We start from the raw sequence: 17681 nt of genomic DNA, 5'->3' as shown, positions 1-17681 counted from the left end.
ATGGCTTTAACATAAGCCGAAACCCGTAAATAGACAAATATTATTGCTATCCCACTGTTGATTTTTACCTAAACGTAGGGTGTCTATTGCTGAGGAACCTCCAGCACCAGCCATAGGGGACAAAAAGAAATTCTGAAGATGGCTTTAATGTAAGCCGAAACAGGTGAATAAACAAGTATATTAATTCTTCAGGCTTTCCCGGCGAGGCGTTGTCATGTTGAATAATAGGGTTTCTGCCGACCGTTCGCGTCTTTCCTGTACGATATTTCGACTGCGTGACTCGCAGCCTTCTTCAGGTGCTGTCTGATACTGATTCCAGTGTGGAAAGAGTCCGGCATTTATGCCTATGTCATGCTAGGCGCTCCCTCTGCGGTTCCCTCCGCGTGAGCGCTCTGTCCGTGGCGTGCGCCGCCCAATAGCAGCGGCTGCAGCGTTCTCTTCTAGCCGCGGACGTTCCGAACGCTGTGCGCGTAATTTGTGGTAATTATCCGCTGTCAATATTGATGAATTAAGTTCTGAACGACGTCCAAGTGTCATCAAAATATCTATTGAGATTAAGGTCGCGGAGAATCTCATTAACCGGGACACCGGTTTCCAGCTGAGCTCGGCTCTGAAGGTGCAACGGAGGCAACAAGACCCCAAGTATGAAGATAGACTTAGAGATAACAACCTAGTACATGTGACAATGGTGGCACGTGAAATAGTACCAGAGACAACAGACACAACCACCTGAGGACTTCTTTCCGAGTATGGAGCGGCGATTTGAATATCAGAATATCATCGGCCTGAAAATAACACTACAGCCGCTCCCAGGGGGGGGGGAGGTTGTGCTTGGGTAGCTCAGATGGTAGAGCACTTGCCCGCGAACGGCAAAGGTCCCGAGTTCGAATCTGGGTCCGGCACGCAGTTTTAATCTACCAGGAAGTTTCATATGAGCGCACACTCCGCTGCAGAGTGAAAATCTCATTCTGGAAACATCCCCCAGGCTGTGGCTAAGCCCAGTCTCCGCAGTATCCTTTCTTTCAGGAGTGCTAGTTCGGCAAGGTTCGTAGGAGAGTTTCTGTAAAGTTTGGAAAGTAGGAAACGAGGTACTGGCAGAAGTAAAGCTGTGGGGACAGGCGTAAGTTGTGCTTGGGTAGCTCAGTTGGTAGAGCACTTGTCCTCGAAAGGCAAAGGTCCCGAGTTCGAGTCTCGGTCCGGCACGCAGTTTTAATCTACCAGGAAGTTTCATATGAAAATTATGTTTGGTTTATGAAAATTGGTATTTGATTTCTCGATTACAAATAAAAAAATACATGTTTCAGTGTTCTCGGAAATTCAACCCTTAATTAAGAGGGCGAGATAGAGGAGTAAATGTTTTATGAAATGTGTCATTATCAAAGTATATTTAAACGTAAATTTATCAAAATTTGTATTTGACTTCTCTGCTAGAAATAAGGAAATGCGTGTTGCACAGTTTTTGGTCATCCAACCCCTAAGGGACTGAAATAGCGGGCCAAAATTTTTTATTGACAAGTGATGTGACAGGTACTTGATCATTGTAGGGGCATATGATAAAAAGTTCAGACCGAATGAAACACACACATTAAACCCTGCTCAGATAGTCTCATCAATGTACATTGTACCACCCCTTGACGAGAGATTGTCCCAAGCATCTTGTACCTTGTGTTGCAATTCGGCAGGGTTCTTCCAGGCTCTGGAGTATGAGTAAGTAAACTCTTCACTACGGCGAGAGATGGAGTGATCTCGCTAGCCGGGGTAGTTGCTGTACACCACGAGGAACGCGTTGCATCGCAGGAGTCGTATGTTGATGTGAACTTTCTTGCTGAAAAAGCATTCACGTTCCTGTCGAACAAAGGGCAGTAGCACAGGTATAACAAGTCTGTGCGGTTTAGCGACCACTGGTTACCTTATCCTGCAGGAACACCAAGTGTGACCACGAGCTGTAACTGATGGCTCCTTAAACCATGAAACCTAGGGTGGTGTCTGTGAGGCTACACTCTGGAGACAGCTGACCGGGTCTGTGCCTACACTTGTACCGTCCGTCACTCGCCTACAGACAGCACCTGCTCTCATCACTGAAGATGAGAAAGCGTCATCCGATTCCCCAGTCGACTCATTCATGATACCAGACTGCTCTGCATTGTCGAGGTATCTGCATTGTGGTAGCCTGGCACAAGTGATGTCAGTCCTGTTGCAAGCAGACGGTTCCGAAAGATAACTCGTGACACAGCAAGTGCAAAAAGTGCCCGGAATTTTCCCCCCCGATAATGCGCGATCGCCCCTGCTGGTCGCACAATGTGTCGATCTTGATGTGCGTCTGTACTGCACAGTCTTCCAGTACCTGGTGTACGGGTGTGAGAATGTTCCACAGACCACTGCTACACAGCAATCGATCCATACGTCCACCCAGCTTCCCGCAGGACCACAATGCGGCCCCGTTCAAATGGCTAAAGTTCTTCCAGAGGAGTACATAATCATTAGCGGGACATCATTGTGCTCTAGAAACAGAGCACAGTTATTACCTGCAGAATCGAAGGGCGCACATACACGCTTTTTGATCACCGTCTAGCTGCCGATCACCATGGCAAATGAATCACTAACTTCACAGTCCCTCAGTAACAACATACACACACCAAAAATGTTTTGCATCACATCGGTTCCGAGAGTTCAGGAACCTGTACAGGAAATTGGATCAACATAAACATATTTCCGCCATTTTTATTGCTCATGAAAATCACACATGTTGTACCACCATACAGCGAGACCTTCAGAAGTGGTGGTCCAGATTGCTGTTCACACCGGTACCTCTAACATCCAGTAGCACGTCCTCTTGTATTGGTGCATGCCTGTATTCGTTATGGCATACTATCCACAAGTTAAAAAATGGCTCTGAGCACTATGGGACTTAACAGCGTAGGTCATCAGTCCCCTAGAACTTAGAACTACTTAAACCTAACTAACCTATGGACATCACACACATCCATGCCCGAGGCAGGATTCGAACCTGCGACCGTATCGGTCGCGAGGTTCCAGACTGAAACGCCTAGAGCCTATCCACAAGTTCATCAAGGCACTCTTGGTCCAGATTGTCCCACTCCTCAACGCCGATTCGGCGTAGATCCCTCAGAGTGGTTGGTGGGTCACGTCGTCCATAAACTTCCCTTTTCAATCTATTCCAGGCGTGTTCGATGGGATTCACATCTGGAGAATATGCTCGCCACTCTAGTCGAACTATGTCGTTATCCTGAAAGATGTCATTCACAACATGTGCACGATGGGGGGCGCGAATTGTTGTCCATGAAGACGAATGCCTCTCCAATATGCTGCCGATATGGTTGCACTATGGGTCGAAGGACGGCATTCACGTATCGTACAGCCGTTACGGCGCCTTCCATGACCACCAGCGGCGTACGTCGGCCCCACATACCGCCACCTCAACATAGCAGGGAACTGCAGTCGCTGGAGGGTGTCCCTAAGTCGTTCAGAGTGACTGGGTTGCCTCCAAACACGTCTCCGACGATTGTCTGGTTGAATGCATATGGGACACTCATCGGTGAAGAGAACGTGAAGCCAATCCTGAGCGGCCCATTCGGCATGTCGTTGGGCCCTAACGCGCTGCATGGTGTCGTGGTTGCAAAGATGGACCTCGCCACGGATGTCGGGAGTGAAGTTGCGCATCATGCAGCCTACTGCGCACAGTTTGTGTCGTAACACGACGTCCTGTGGCTGCACGAAAAGCGTTATTCAACATGGTGGCGTTGCTGTAAGGGTTCCTCCGAGTCATAATCCGTAGGTAGCGGTCATCCACTGCAGTAGTGGTCCTTGGGTGGCCTGAGCGAGGCATGTCATCGACAGTTCCTGTCTCTCTGTATCTCCTCCATGTCCGAACAACATCGCTTTGGGTCACTTCGAGGCGCCTGGGCACTTCCCTTGTTGAGACCCGTTCCTGGCGGACGCGATAGAACCACGCTATTGACCGTCTAGGGATGGTTGAACTACAGACAGCACGAGCCGTCTTCCTCCTTCCTGCTGTAATGACTGGAACTGATCGGCTGTCGGACTCCCTCCATCTAATAGGCGCTGCTCATGCACGGTTGTTCACATATTTGGGCGGATTTAGTGAAAACTCTGAACAGTCAAAGGGACTGTGTCTGCGATACAATATCCGCACTCAACGTCTATCTTCAAAAGTTTCTGGGAACCACGGTGATGAAAAACTTTTTTTGACGTGTGTACTATAACCTGGGCCAACGGCCTTGCCGCAGTGGTAGCACCGGTTCCCGTCAGAGCACCGAAGTTAAGCGCTGTCGGGCTGGGCTAGCCCTTGGATGGGTGACCATCCGGTCTGCCGAGCGCTGTTGGCAAGCGGGGTGCACTCAACCCTCGTGAGGCAGAGTGAGGAGCTACTTGATTGAGAAGTAGCGGCTCCGGTCTCGTGAACTGACATAGGGCCGCGAGAGCGGGGCGACGCGGCGGCTGGTCAGTGCCGCTGGGCCTCCGTGGCCTGTTCGGGAGGAGTATTTTTTTAGTTTACTACTATAACCTGGTGTCACTGAACACTGTCCTTGAGGGTCTCGCATTTTTTTCCGGCAAAGTAATTTTGCAATTTTGCAAGTTAACAACGAAGTGAGGGTTACAGAGGTCTCCGTCAAATCCGCTTATACAGTTAAGGAAACAGTCGCTGTCGATAATCGCTCTGAATTGTCACACACGTGCAACTTGCCTGTGATGATCGAGGACATGCAACTGGTAGAGTTCCTAGGGTAAGAGAGAGTGAGAGAGAGAGAGAGGGAGAGGGAGAGAGAGTCGAACGGACGAGACCGTTTTATACGGCTTCGCTGTACCCCATGCCTAGATTGAGTTTGGGCGTGTAACATGAGGGAAAGAAGACAAAGTGTTGGATAGAGTGGTGAAGCCTTTGTAGGCGCTAGGTGCAAGGAAGGCGGCGGCAGCAGGAGTGGTTGGCGTGTCTGATGGCTGCAGCGCGGTGCGGAGTTCTGCTTGGCGGTCCGTGTTTCCTGCTGAGCTTCCGGCAGCGGTAAGCCACGGACGAGCCGCCCCACACACGCTGCGGTCTCAAAGCCGCAGCACAACACAGTATTGTGTTCGAAGAACCAAACACAATTTCTCTCACTATGGGATACACGAGCGAACAAAGAAATTCTTCATAAAACTGAAACTTCCAAAGAATGCTGAAAGTTGTACTTACTAGCTTGTCCAACAGAACCAGGCGACAATCTTCTGATTGGGGAGAAATCAAATATCCGGCTCCACAAGCCTCAAATTTCGGTCCACTGTTGTTTCTCATGTATGTACACGACCTTCCATCTGATACGGAACATGTAGATATAATCAAATGAAAGTATATTGTTCCATAGACATTTTCAAGTCTCATATATGTACACTGAAGCGCCAGAGGAACTGATATAGGTATGCGTATTCAAATACAGACATACGTAATCAGGCAGAATATGGGGATGCGGTCGGCAACACCTACATAAGACAACAAGTCTCTGGCGCAGTTGTTAGATCGGTTACTGCTGCTACAATGGCATTTTATCAAGATTTAAGTGAGTTTGAACGTGGTGTTATAGTCGGTGCACGAGTGATGGGACACAGCATCTCCGAGGTAGCGATGAAGTGGGGATTCTCCCGTACGGTCATTTCACGAGAGTACCGTGAATGTCACGAATATGGTAAAATATCAGATTTTCGACATTGCTGCGGCCGGAAGAAGATATTGCAAGAACGGAACCAACGATGACGGAGGAGAGTCGTTCAGCGTGACAAAAGTGTAATCCTTCCGCAAATTACTGCAGATTTCAATATTGGGCCATCAACAAGTGTTAGTGTGCCAACTGTTCAACGAAACATCAACGATATGGGCTTTCGGAGCCGAAGACCCATTCGTGTACGCTTGATGACTACACGATACAAAGCTTTGCGCCTCGCCAGGTCCGATCAACACAGACATTGGATTGTTGATGACTGGAAACATGCTGCCAGGATGAACGGGTCTCTTTTCAAATTGTATCGAGCGGATGGATGCGACGCGTATAGAAACATTCTCATTAATTAATGGACCCTGCATTTCAGCAGGGGACTGTTCAAGCTGGTGGAGGCTCTGTAATGGTGTGGGCCGTGTTCAATTGGAGTAATATGGGACCCCAGATACATCTAAATACTACTCTAACAGAGGATACGTACGTTAGCGTCCTGCCTGATCACCTGCATCCATTCATATCCATTGTGTATTCCGGCGGACTTCGGCAATTCCAGGAGGACAATGCGACATCCTGCGCGTCCAGAATTACTACAGTGTGGTTCCAGAAACACTATTCTCAGATTAAACGGTTCCGCTGGCCACGAAACTCCACAGACACGAACATTATTGAGCAATGTTAGATGCCTTACGATGTGCTGTTCAGAACAGATCTCCACCCCCTAGTACTCTTATGGATTTATGGACAGCCCTGCATGATTCATGGGGTCAGTTCCCTCCAGCACTACTTCAGACATTAGTCGAGACCTTACCACGTCGTGTAGCGGCAGTTCTATGGGATCCCGGATGCCCTGCGGGAGATTACGCAGGTGTACCAGTTTCTTTCGCTCTTCGGTGTGCAACTACAGTAGTTACTGCCCGCCATCCATGTGGAGCACGTATTGGTCTCACAGCGGACTTCTAGTACTCAGCCACACACAACTGATATCATCAAAGTCTACAGGCCTGAAGATGACCTTGACGCAATGTCGAAACTGGTAGCCTTTGTACCATATTTACATGTGATCGTTGTTATACAACATATTACGCTGGATTAAGTGCGTGTGTGTAGCAATCCATTTTCTTGCCTTATGTCACTTATCTGTGTTTTACTGTTTGACAAGGGATGCCTTATCTGTACGCCATATGTCACTTTTATGTGTTTTACTGTTTGACAAGGAATCCTTTTCACTCTACCCTGCTATGGCGGCGGTTATTGGTATATTTATTAACACAATATTGCAATATAACATTATGCTTATCGTAGACATTAGTTCGTCCGCCCATGACGTGACTGTCCTGACAGTGGTTTTACCTGTTCTTTATTGGCACAATGTCATTAATTTTACGCTCATGATAGCCATCACATTGCATCCTATGCAGACCAATGATCGTAACGGCAATATAGCTCCTACTTTATAAAATTTCTGTAACATTCCACTACTGATATCGCATATCAGACGTAACATTTTTTAAGTTATTTTGACAAGATGCATTTCAATTAAAATTTTAATGGTAATAGGAACTCATGTGCATATCACTTACTCATATCATGTACTGATCGACCTTCGTTGGGTCTCCCTGGTAAGAGCGACCAGTATGCTTTCCCCACAGATAGCCTCTTCGGCTCTAGTAAGACGAGTAGGTAGCCATGGTTACTGGAGTGGCGTCCTTGCCATCATCTTTGCGTTGGTCGATAACAGTACGTAGAGGGCCACACTGTTTAGGTCGCAGTAATTATCTTTTTACACTATATTTTATAAGCTATAAGATTTTAACGTGTTTTATAAGTCCTATAGATGGCAATTATGACTTACAGTAACTACCACGTTACTTTTTTGAGCGGCAGAAATGCAACTTACGTGATTGGCTATCCATGGCGTAATGCCGGAAACGGTGGGCGGGGCTTCAAGTATTTAATTAGCGGCTGGTGTTCTTCACGTTGCAGAACACCACCAGCCACAAGCAAGAGGGTTGCCATGCGCCACCGCCTCCGGCAGACATTCATGGTATATCAGCGTTATTTACTGCTTTATGAATATATGATTACGTCATTTATATGTTTATATCAATTCCTGTTTATTGTAGGTCCGAAGGTGATGATAAAAAGATCGAAACCGGTCACCATTACAAAAGTTAAGCGATCAAGACTGCTTCTAGTTTATTTATTTAAATACAAGGCTTGCAAGGACAGAGGGTGTTACACGCAAATGCACCAGAGCAGAGGAAGCATTTACAGCGTCCATTTTTAAATTTCCTCACGTGTGCTGTGTGTTCGCCTTGGGTGTCATGAAGTGCCTTTCGCACCGAGGTGCAAGGCTTACTCCGCGGTTGCAGCGAGATTTACAACCCGTGCGGGAAGGACTCGGCTGACGCCTGACCCAGAAAGAGTACTCTGTCCCCCACTCGTCTGTCTCGTCTGCTTCGCGCTGCCAGCATTCGCCTCACCTGCGAGTCGCCGGCGGCCGTTCTCTCTTGCACGTATTGCGTGTGGTCCAGTTATCCATACTGGGCGCCCGCTCTGCCGGCGTATGCTGCGATTAGACCATCTACGTTGACAAACAATACACTGGAAAAGAAATAAAAGCTTTGATGATTGCCTATGACATTGTAATTCTGTCAGCGACAGCAAAAGACTTGGAAGACCAGTTGAAGGGAATGGACACCGTCTTCAGAGGAACATATAAGATGAACAGCAAAAGCAGAAGAAAGACAATGGAAAGTAGTCGAATTTTTCAGGCGATGCTTAAGAAATTACATTAGGAAATGAGACACTTGCAATAGTAGATGAGTTCTGCTGTTTGGACAGCAAAACAACATGCCGAAATTAATAGGATATAAAATGTACGCTGCCAATGCCAAGAAAAGCATTCGTGAGGAAAAGAAATTTTTTAACATCAACATAGATTTAACTGTTAAGAAGTCTTCTCTGAAAGTATTTGTACGGAGTGTAGGCATGTATGAAAGTGAAACATGGACGATTAACAGTTTTCACAAGAAGAGAATAGAAGCTTTTGAAATGTGGTGCAATAGGAAAAAGCCGAAGATTAGAGGGGTTGATTGAGGAACTAATGAGAAGACAGTGAATATAATTCGGGAGAAGCGGAATTTTTGGTGAACCTGACTAGAAGAAGGGATCGGTTGATAGGACAGATACTGAGACATCATGAGATCATCAATTTAGTTCTGTGTAGTTGGGTAGTGTAGTGGGATAGAACACATGGAGAGCAAAACTTGAATGCAGTAAGCAGAATCAGAAGGATGTAGGTTGCAGCAGTTACTCGCAAATGAAGAGGCTCCCGCAGGATAAAGTAGCGTGGAGTTGCATCAAACCAGTTTTCGGACTGAAGATCACAACAACAACAACAACAACAACAAAGACAACAATAACAACAACAAGGCATGACAAGTCGGTCGAGACACATACAGGACTAGTAATTACATTTCCTGACAAAAAAAAATTAAATCGCAAAGAGGCCATGGTCCGGCTGGCGTTAATGGAATTTTGTTCACGTACACACTATTGGCGAGTATCTAAATGATTAGAGATATAATTGTTTGTGACAGTTTGAATGACCACCAGGGTACACTAGTAATTAGATTTTCACTCTGCAGAGGAGTGTGCGCTGATATGAAATTTCCTGGCAGATTAAAACTGTGTGCCGGACCGAGACTCGAACTCGGGACCTTTGCCTTTCGCGGGCAAGTGCTCTACCAAGTGAGCTACCCACGCACGACTCAAGCCCCGCCTTCACAGCCTTACTTCTGCCAGTACCTCGTCTCCTACCTTCCAAACTTTACAGAAGCTCTCCTGCGAAACACTCCGCTGCAGAGTGAAAATCTCATTCTGGAAACTTCCCCCAGGCTGTGGCTAAGCCATGTCTCCGCAATATCCTTTCTTTCAGGAGTGCTAGTTCTGCAAGGTTCGCAGAAGAGCTTCTGCAAAGTTTGGAAGGTAGGAGACGAGGTACTGGCAGAAGTAAGGCTGTGAGGACGGGGCGTGAGTCGTACTTGGGTAGCTCAGTTGGTAGAGCACTTGCCCGCGAAAGGCAAAGGTCCCGAGTTCGAGTCTCGGTCCGGCACACAGTTTTAATCTGCCAGGAAGTTTCAGGGTACACTAGTGTTTATCCGTGTCTAGCGTTGTTACCAGACACAGAGACACACGAACAGTGTCAGATGTTGAGTGATCAAATGGTTCAAATGGCTCTGAGCGCTATGGGACTTAACATCTGAGGTCATCAGTCCCGTAGAACTTAGAACTACTTAAACCTAACTAACCTAAGGACAGCACACACATCCGTGCCCGACGCAGGATTCGAACCTGCGACCGTAGCAGTCGCGCGGTTCTCGACTGAAGCGCCTAGAACCGCTCGACCACCGCGGCCGGCGTTGAGTGGTCACTTTCAAGGACAAGGAAATGCTGCATACTCGTGTGAGACAGCGTTCTCACCACAGTTTGAAAGAAGTGTTATTGTGGGCTTCCATTTCGCCAGCTGGTCGAATCGTGCAATGTTCAGATTTATGGGGCATTCGAGTGTGGCCGTAGCATGATGTTGAACTGCGTGCGAATATGAGATCGGGCATACTCCTCCGTAAGGTTACCGTTGGTCACGTCTGATGACCGTAAGGGTGTTCATCAGAGACAAGTGTATCGTTAGGAGTGCCCCAGGGAAGTGTGGTAGGACAGCTCTAGTTCCCTGTACAGAAAAATGATCCAACCGACAGGGTGAGCGGCAGTTTACTGCAGTATGCTGATGACGCTGTGGTGTACGGGAAGGCCTCGTCGTTGAGCGACTATAAGAGGATACAAGGTGAAAAAAATGGTTCAAATGGCTCTGAGCACTATGCGACGTAACTTCTGAGGTCATCAGTCGCCTAGAACTTAGAACTAATTAAACGTAACTAACCTAAGGACATCACACACATCATCCATGCCCGAGGCAGGATTCGAACCTGCGACCGGAGCGTCGCTCGGTTCTAGACTGCACCGCCTAGAACCGCATGGCCACTCCGGCCGGCTACAAGGTGACTTTGACAGAATTTCTAGTACTGTAAATACAGTAATCAGAAGTTTTATTTAACTCGTAGCTTCCTCTGTTGTGGAGAAACTTCACAATAGAACAGACAGCAGTGGAGTCCAGCTATTAAAAGAAGCAGACTAATGAACGTCTTGCAGAGTGAGGCTCCCGCTTCTAAAGCGCGAGCGACCTGTCGAAGGCTGACTGACAAGGAGACGGCACGACCGTGGGGTCGGGGAATTGTCCGAAATTTTGCGTGGTGAAAGAGGACCCCTAACACCTCAATGGTTAAAGTATTAGGACGCACTACCCGGAAAATCTCGGGAAAAATCGATCTTAAGTTTCTTACGTGCCGTATGAGTATAAAATATTAGTGCATTGCCGAGTCGCCGTCTGTCCTAGATGTTTAGGGCTCGGATTCTTACGCCAGAGTTCTTGGGTTAGATTCCTCCTCCGGCACTTTTTTTTCATCTGTTTCATTTTCTTTTGTTATTCCACCAATTATTCAGAAAGTTTCCCAAATCTACATTATCTTTAACAAATTAGTTACGTTATTGAATAAAAATTATTTTCTTTTTGTCCAACAACACACTTCTTGGCGGTGGGTTTTCCATTTTTCATTGTAAAGTATGTGAGGAGAAACATTGAGATTTTAATCAGAATAACAAAGTCGATTCGGAAGCATTCGATTTTTATACATATAATAATTATCAACAAGAACCACAGTGGTAATTATCGTAAAAACAAACAAAGCAATAATTTTTGCGACATCTTGCGCAACATATAAAAGCGGATTTCTTACAATCACAGGGCGTTTGCAATAAATCTGTACAAAAACATGCCCCATTAACATTTACAAAAATTTTTAGAATTTCTGATAATTTTGGGGCAAACCAGAAATATTGAATCATGTCTCGGAATATTGGTGACGATAATTGATGGTGTATTATAGAATGAATTTTTATACAATCTTCCCGGGAACTAATTTCACGATTCGCCTGTAACAATGCGTTGCAATTTTGCAAGCAACAGAATAAAAAAAAAAAGTGCCGGAGGAGGAATCGAACCCGAGACTTCTGGCGTAAGCGTCCGAGCGCTAACTATGTATCCAAACGGCGGTTCGGCAACGGACTGACATTTTATTCTCATACAGCACCTAAGAAACTTTGGATCGATTTTTTTCGGGGTTTCCCGAGTAGTGCGTCCTAATACTTTAACCATGTGAGGTGTTAGGGGTCCTCTTTCACCACACAAAATTTCGGACAAATCCCCGACCCCACGGACGTGCCGTCTCCTTGTGAGACTGAAGACTGCGGCTGATACAGGGTCGTGTAGCAGCCGCCGGCCATCGTATACAGCGGCGGCAGAGGGCGCTCCTGGTCGGAGCCGGTGAAGGCGTGGCTCAGCGAGTACGCATCATTGGATCCGCCAGGTCCCCGAACGACCGCTATCGGTGTCTTGTCAGAAACTTGCGCTTCCGTTGCCAACTGAGAGACACCGGTCCCTTCTGGGCCTATTCCTTTTTCACTATTGCAGTCATATGGTCAGTGAACACCCGCCAAAAATTTTTTATTCTAACCTCCCTGTGCGGAATAATCTGGGTGGACTTGGCTGTCGCTGGCCGCCCGATCCTTGTCTCTCAGCTGGTTCGCCGTGAGCCACCTGTGGCGTCGTGCACCGGAAACCGCCCAGGCGGCGGGCGCTAGTACGTTAAACGCTGGGCCAACGGCTCCCGTGCCCCCGGTTCCCACGCCGCGGTTACGCCTGCACCTGCTACGAACGCCACAGCTCGCCCTGATCACTCCATTCAGGATACACAGCCTACGTAGAGTATAGAGTTTGCAGCCAGTCGCCCGGCGGCCGCCATGTTTTTACCAGACAGTGCGCCATGTGCATGACGCTACGGTAGCAAGGGCAAACGTAGTCACCTACCGACTGTGACAAGAGTCGGATTTCATAAGTGAAACACAAGCAGCAACTGTAAGATATTATTTGATAACTGATCAAAAGGAACGCTCTTCCTGCATGACATGCGTAGTTTTGTTGTTGTTATGGTTTTTACAGACAGACAGACGAATGGAAAAACCAGTAGAAGCCGACCTCGGGGAAGATCAGTTTGGATTCCGTAGAAATACTGGAACACGTGAGGCAATACTGACCTTACGACTTATCTTAGAAGAAAGATTAAGGAAAGGCAAACCTACGTTTCTAGCATTTGTAGACTTAGAGAAAGCTTTTGACAATGTTGACTGGAATACTCTCTTTCAAATTCTAAAGGTGCCAGGGGTAAAATACAGGGAGCGAAAGGCTATTCACAATTTGTACAGAAACCAGATGGCAGTTATAAGAGTCGAGGGACATGAAAGGGAAGCAGTGGTTGGGAAGGGAGTAAGACAGGGTTGTAGCCTCTCCCCTATGTTATTCAATCTGTATATTGAGCAAGCAGTAAAGGAAACAAAAGACAAAATTCGGAGTAGGTATTAAAATCCATGGAGAAGAAATAAAAACTTTGAGGTACGCCGATGACATTGTAATTCTGTCAGAGACACCAAAGGACTTGGAAGAGCAGTTGAACGGAATGGATGGTGTCTTGAAGGGAGGATATAAGATGAACATCAACAAAAACAAAACGAGGATAATGGAATGTAGTCGAATTAAGTCGGGTGATGCTGAGGGAATTAGATTAGAAAATGAGACACTTAAAGAAGTAAAGGAGTTTTGCTATTTGGGGAGCAAAATAACTGATGATGGTCGAAGTAGAGAGGATATAAAATGTAGACTGGCAATGGCAAGGAAAGCGTTTCTGAAGAAGAGAAATTTGTTAACATCGAGTATAGATTTAAGTGTCAGGAAGTCATTTCTGAAAGTATTTGTATGGAATGTAGCCATGTATGGAAGTGAAACATGGACGGTAAATAGTTTGGACAAGAAGAAAATAGAAGCTTTGGAAATGTGATGCTACAGAAGAATGCTGAAGATTAGATGGGTAGATCACATAACTAATGAGGAAGTATTGAATAGAATTGGGGAGAAGAGAAGATTGTGGCACAACTTGACCAGAAGAAGGGATCGGCTGGTAGGACATGTTCTGAGGCATCAAGGGATCACCAATTTAGTATTCGAGGGCAGCGTGGAGGGTAAAAATCGCAGGGGGAGACCAAGAGATGAATACACTAAGCAGATTCAGAAGGATGTAGGTTGCAGTAGGTTCTGGGAGATGAAGAAGCTTGCACAGGATAGAGTAGCATGGAGAGCTGCATCAAACCAGTCTCAGGACTGAAGACCACAACAACAACAACATGGTTTTTACTCCGAAGACTGGTTTGATGCAACTTCCTGGCAGATTAAAACTGTGTTCTATGTACCGACTTGAGAGAAAGTCCTAGGAAGTTCTGGTCTTATGTTAAATCAGTAAGTGGATCGAAACAGCATATCCAGACACTCTGGGATGATAATGGCATTGAAACAGAGGATGACACGCGTAAAGCTGAAATACTAAGCACCTTTTTCCAAAGCTGTTTCACAGAGGAAGATCGCACTGCAGTTCCTTCTCTAAATCCTCGCACGAACGAAAAAATTGCTGACATCGAAATAAGTGTCCAAGGAATAGAAAAGCAACTGGAATCACTCAACAGAGGAAAGTCCACAGGACCTGACGGGATACCAATTCGATTCTACAAAGAGTACGTGAAAGAACCTGCCCCCCTTCTAACAGCCGTGTACCGCAAGTCTCTAGAGGAACGGAAGGTTCCAAATGATTGGAAAAGAGCACAGGTAGTCCCAGTTTTCAAGAAGGGTCGTCGAGCAGATGCGCAAAACTATAGGCCTATATCTCTGACATCGATCTGTTGTAGAATTTTAGAACATTTTTTTTGCTCGCGTATCATGTCATTTCTGGAAACCCAGAATCTACTCTGTAGGAGTCAACATGGATTCCGGAAACAGCGATCGTGTGAGATCCAACTCGCTTCATTTGTTCATGAGACCTAGAAAATAGTAGATACAGGCTCCCAGGTAGATGCTATTTTCCTCGACTTCCGGAAGGCGTTCGACAGAGTTCCGCACTGTCGCCTGATAAAGTAAGAGCCTACGGAATATCAGACCAGCTGTGTGGCTGGATTGAACACTCTTTAGCTAACAGAACACAGCATGTTGTTATCAATGGAGAGACGTCTACAGGCGTTAAAGTAACCACTGGCGTGCCACAGGGGAGAGTTATGGGACCATTGCTTTTCACAATATATATAAATGGCCTAGTAGATAGTGTCGGAAGTTCCATGCGGCTTTTCGCGGATGATGCTGTGGTATACAGAGAAGTTGCAGCATTAGAAAATTGCAGCGAAATGCAGAAAGATCTGCAGCGGATAGGCACTTGGTGCAGTGAGTGGCCACTGACACTTATCATAGAAAAATGTAATTGCGAAAACATAGAAAGAACGATCCTTTATTGTATGATTATATGATAGCGGAACAAACACTGGTAGCAGTTACTGCTGAAGTGGAATGATCATATAAAATTAATTGTTGGTAAGGCGGGTGCCAGATTGAGATTCATTGGGAGAGTCCTTGGAAAATGTAGTCCATCAACAAAGGGGGTGACTTACAAAACACTTGTTCGACCTATACTTGAGTATTGCTCATCAGTGTGGGATCCGTACCAGGTCGGGTTGAAGGAAGAGATAGAGAAGATACAAAGAAGAGCGGCGCGTTTCGTCGCATGGTTTTTCGGTAAGCGTGATAGCGTTACGGAGATGTTTAGCAAACTCAAGTGGCAGACTCTTCAAGAGAGGCGCTCTGCATCGCGGTGTAGCTTGCTGTCCAAATTTCGAGAGGGTGTGTTTCTGGATGAGGTATCGAATATATTGCTTCTCCCTACTTATACATCCCGAGGAGATCACGAATGTAAAATTAGAGAGATTCGAGCGCGCACGGAGGCTTTCCCGCAGTCATTCTTCCCGCGAACCATACGCGAGTGGAACAGGAAAGGGAGGTAATGACAGTGGCACGTAAAGTGGCTTCCGCCACACGCCGTTAGCTGGGTTACGGAGTATAAATGTAGATGTAGATGTAGACCGAGACTAAAGCTTGGGACCTTTACCTTTGGCGGGAAAGTGTTCTACCAACTCAACTACCCAAGCACGACTCACGATCCGTCCTCACAGCTTTCCTTCCGCCAGTACCTCGTCTCCTAGCTTCCAAATTTCACAGTTGCACTTGCCCGCGAAAGGCAAAGGTCCCAAGTTCGAGTCTCGTTCCGACACACAGTTTTAATCTGTCAGGCAGTTTCATATGAACGCACTCTCCCTGCAGAGTGAAATTTTCACTCAGGAAGCACCCCCTTGGCTGTGGCAAAGACATGTCTCCGCAATATCCTTTCTTCCAGGAGTCCTAGTTCTCAAAGTTTCGCAGGAGAGGTTCTGTGAAGTTTGGAAGTTAGGAGCCGAGCATTAGTGAAGCTGTGAGGACTGGTCTTGAGTCGTGCTTGGGTAGCTTAGTTGGTAGACCACTTGCCCGCGAAAGGCAAATGTCCCGAGTACGGGTCTTCGTCCGGCTACCAGCAGGAAGTTTCACGTCAGCGCTCATTCCGCTACAGAGTGAAAATTTCATTCTGGTTTGATGCAGCTCTCCGTGCAACTCTATCATGTGCAAACCTCTTCATCTCTGCATAACTGCTGCAGCCTACGTCCTTTTGCACCTGTATTCACCGCTTGGTCTGGCTCTACAAATTTTACCCCCCAAACTTCTCTCCAGTACTATATTGATGATCTCTTGATGTCACAGTATGTGTCTTATCAACCGATCCCTTCTTCTTGTCAGGTTTTGCCACAAATGTCTTGTCTCCTCAATTCTATTTAGTATCTCCTCAACAGTTACGGAATCTACCCATGCAATCATCGGCTTTTTTCTGTGACACCACATTACAAAAACTTCTATTTAATTCTCCCCTAAACTGTTTATCGTCCACGTTTCAGTTCCATACGTGCCTATACTCCATGCAAATACATTCGGAACAGATCTTCTAAAACATAAATCTGTATATGATGTTAAAAAAATGTCTCTGTTCAGTAACACTTTTCGTGCCATTGGCACTCTCATTTTATATCCTCTCTACTTCGGCCATCATTTATTTTAATATCCAAAAAAGAAAACTCATCTACTACTTTAAGTGTATCGTTTCCTAATCTATTTCCCTCATGACCACATGATTAATTTGATTACATTCCATTGTCCTTGTCTTGCTTTTGTTGGTCTTCATCTTACATCTTCCTTTCAAGACACTGTCCATTATGTTCAACTGCTCTTCCATTTCCTTTGCTGTCTATGACAATGTCATCAGCGAGCCTCAAAAATTTATTTTCCTTCTCCCTGATGTTTTACGCCTTCTCCAAATTTTTCTTTGGTTTCCTTTACTACTTGCTCAAGGTGCGAATTGAATAATGTCGGCGAAAGACTACAACCCGGTCTCACCCCCTTCTCAACCACTGCTTCCCTTTCATGCCCATCGGCTCTAATAACTGCCGTCAGGTTTCTGTGCAAATTGTATATAATAACATGTACAGATAAAATTTGGGAAGTGTAGAGGAGAGGTTTGTACCTTGGAACACTTTTCTGACTTTCGCCAAGCCTATAACAGAACTGTAATCTATTTTCTTATTTCAGTTTTCAATGATCCTATTCACTTTCTATGTGCTGCATTCTTGTTCTGAAATTACTTCGCAAAACTAAGGTTGTTGCATATTTGAAAACGTGTCTCAAGATACATGATCATAAACCTGGGAACAAATATTGTATTGAAATACAAAAGCGTTGCAGTCAAGCAAATTTTCTTAATAGTGCATTTAATCGTATGTCTGTTACATTATTACTCTGCTACAGAGGAACAATGAGTGAGTGTAATA

General features: G+C 46.0%; 1 protein-coding gene, 1 non-coding gene and 1 pseudogene across 4 annotated transcripts in view; all 3 read left to right on the top strand.

Moving 5' to 3' along the window:
• Positions 1-17681, top strand: part of LOC126106668 (mediator of RNA polymerase II transcription subunit 1-like) — an 861203-nt gene that overhangs the window by 589854 nt on the left and 253668 nt on the right. The window lies entirely within an intron of this gene.
• Trnas-cga (transfer RNA serine (anticodon CGA)) lies at positions 1130-1206 on the top strand. The gene has a single exon. It is a non-coding gene; the product is annotated as a tRNA-Ser (tRNA).
• LOC126107211 (5S ribosomal RNA) lies at positions 4250-4367 on the top strand (annotated as a pseudogene).

The sequence above is a fragment of the Schistocerca cancellata genome, chromosome 10 (genome assembly GCF_023864275.1).
Source record: "Schistocerca cancellata isolate TAMUIC-IGC-003103 chromosome 10, iqSchCanc2.1, whole genome shotgun sequence".
NCBI lineage: Eukaryota > Metazoa > Arthropoda > Insecta > Orthoptera > Acrididae > Schistocerca > Schistocerca cancellata.
Note: the sequence above shows the minus strand (reverse complement) of the source record. Positions and strands in the feature narration are given on the sequence as shown.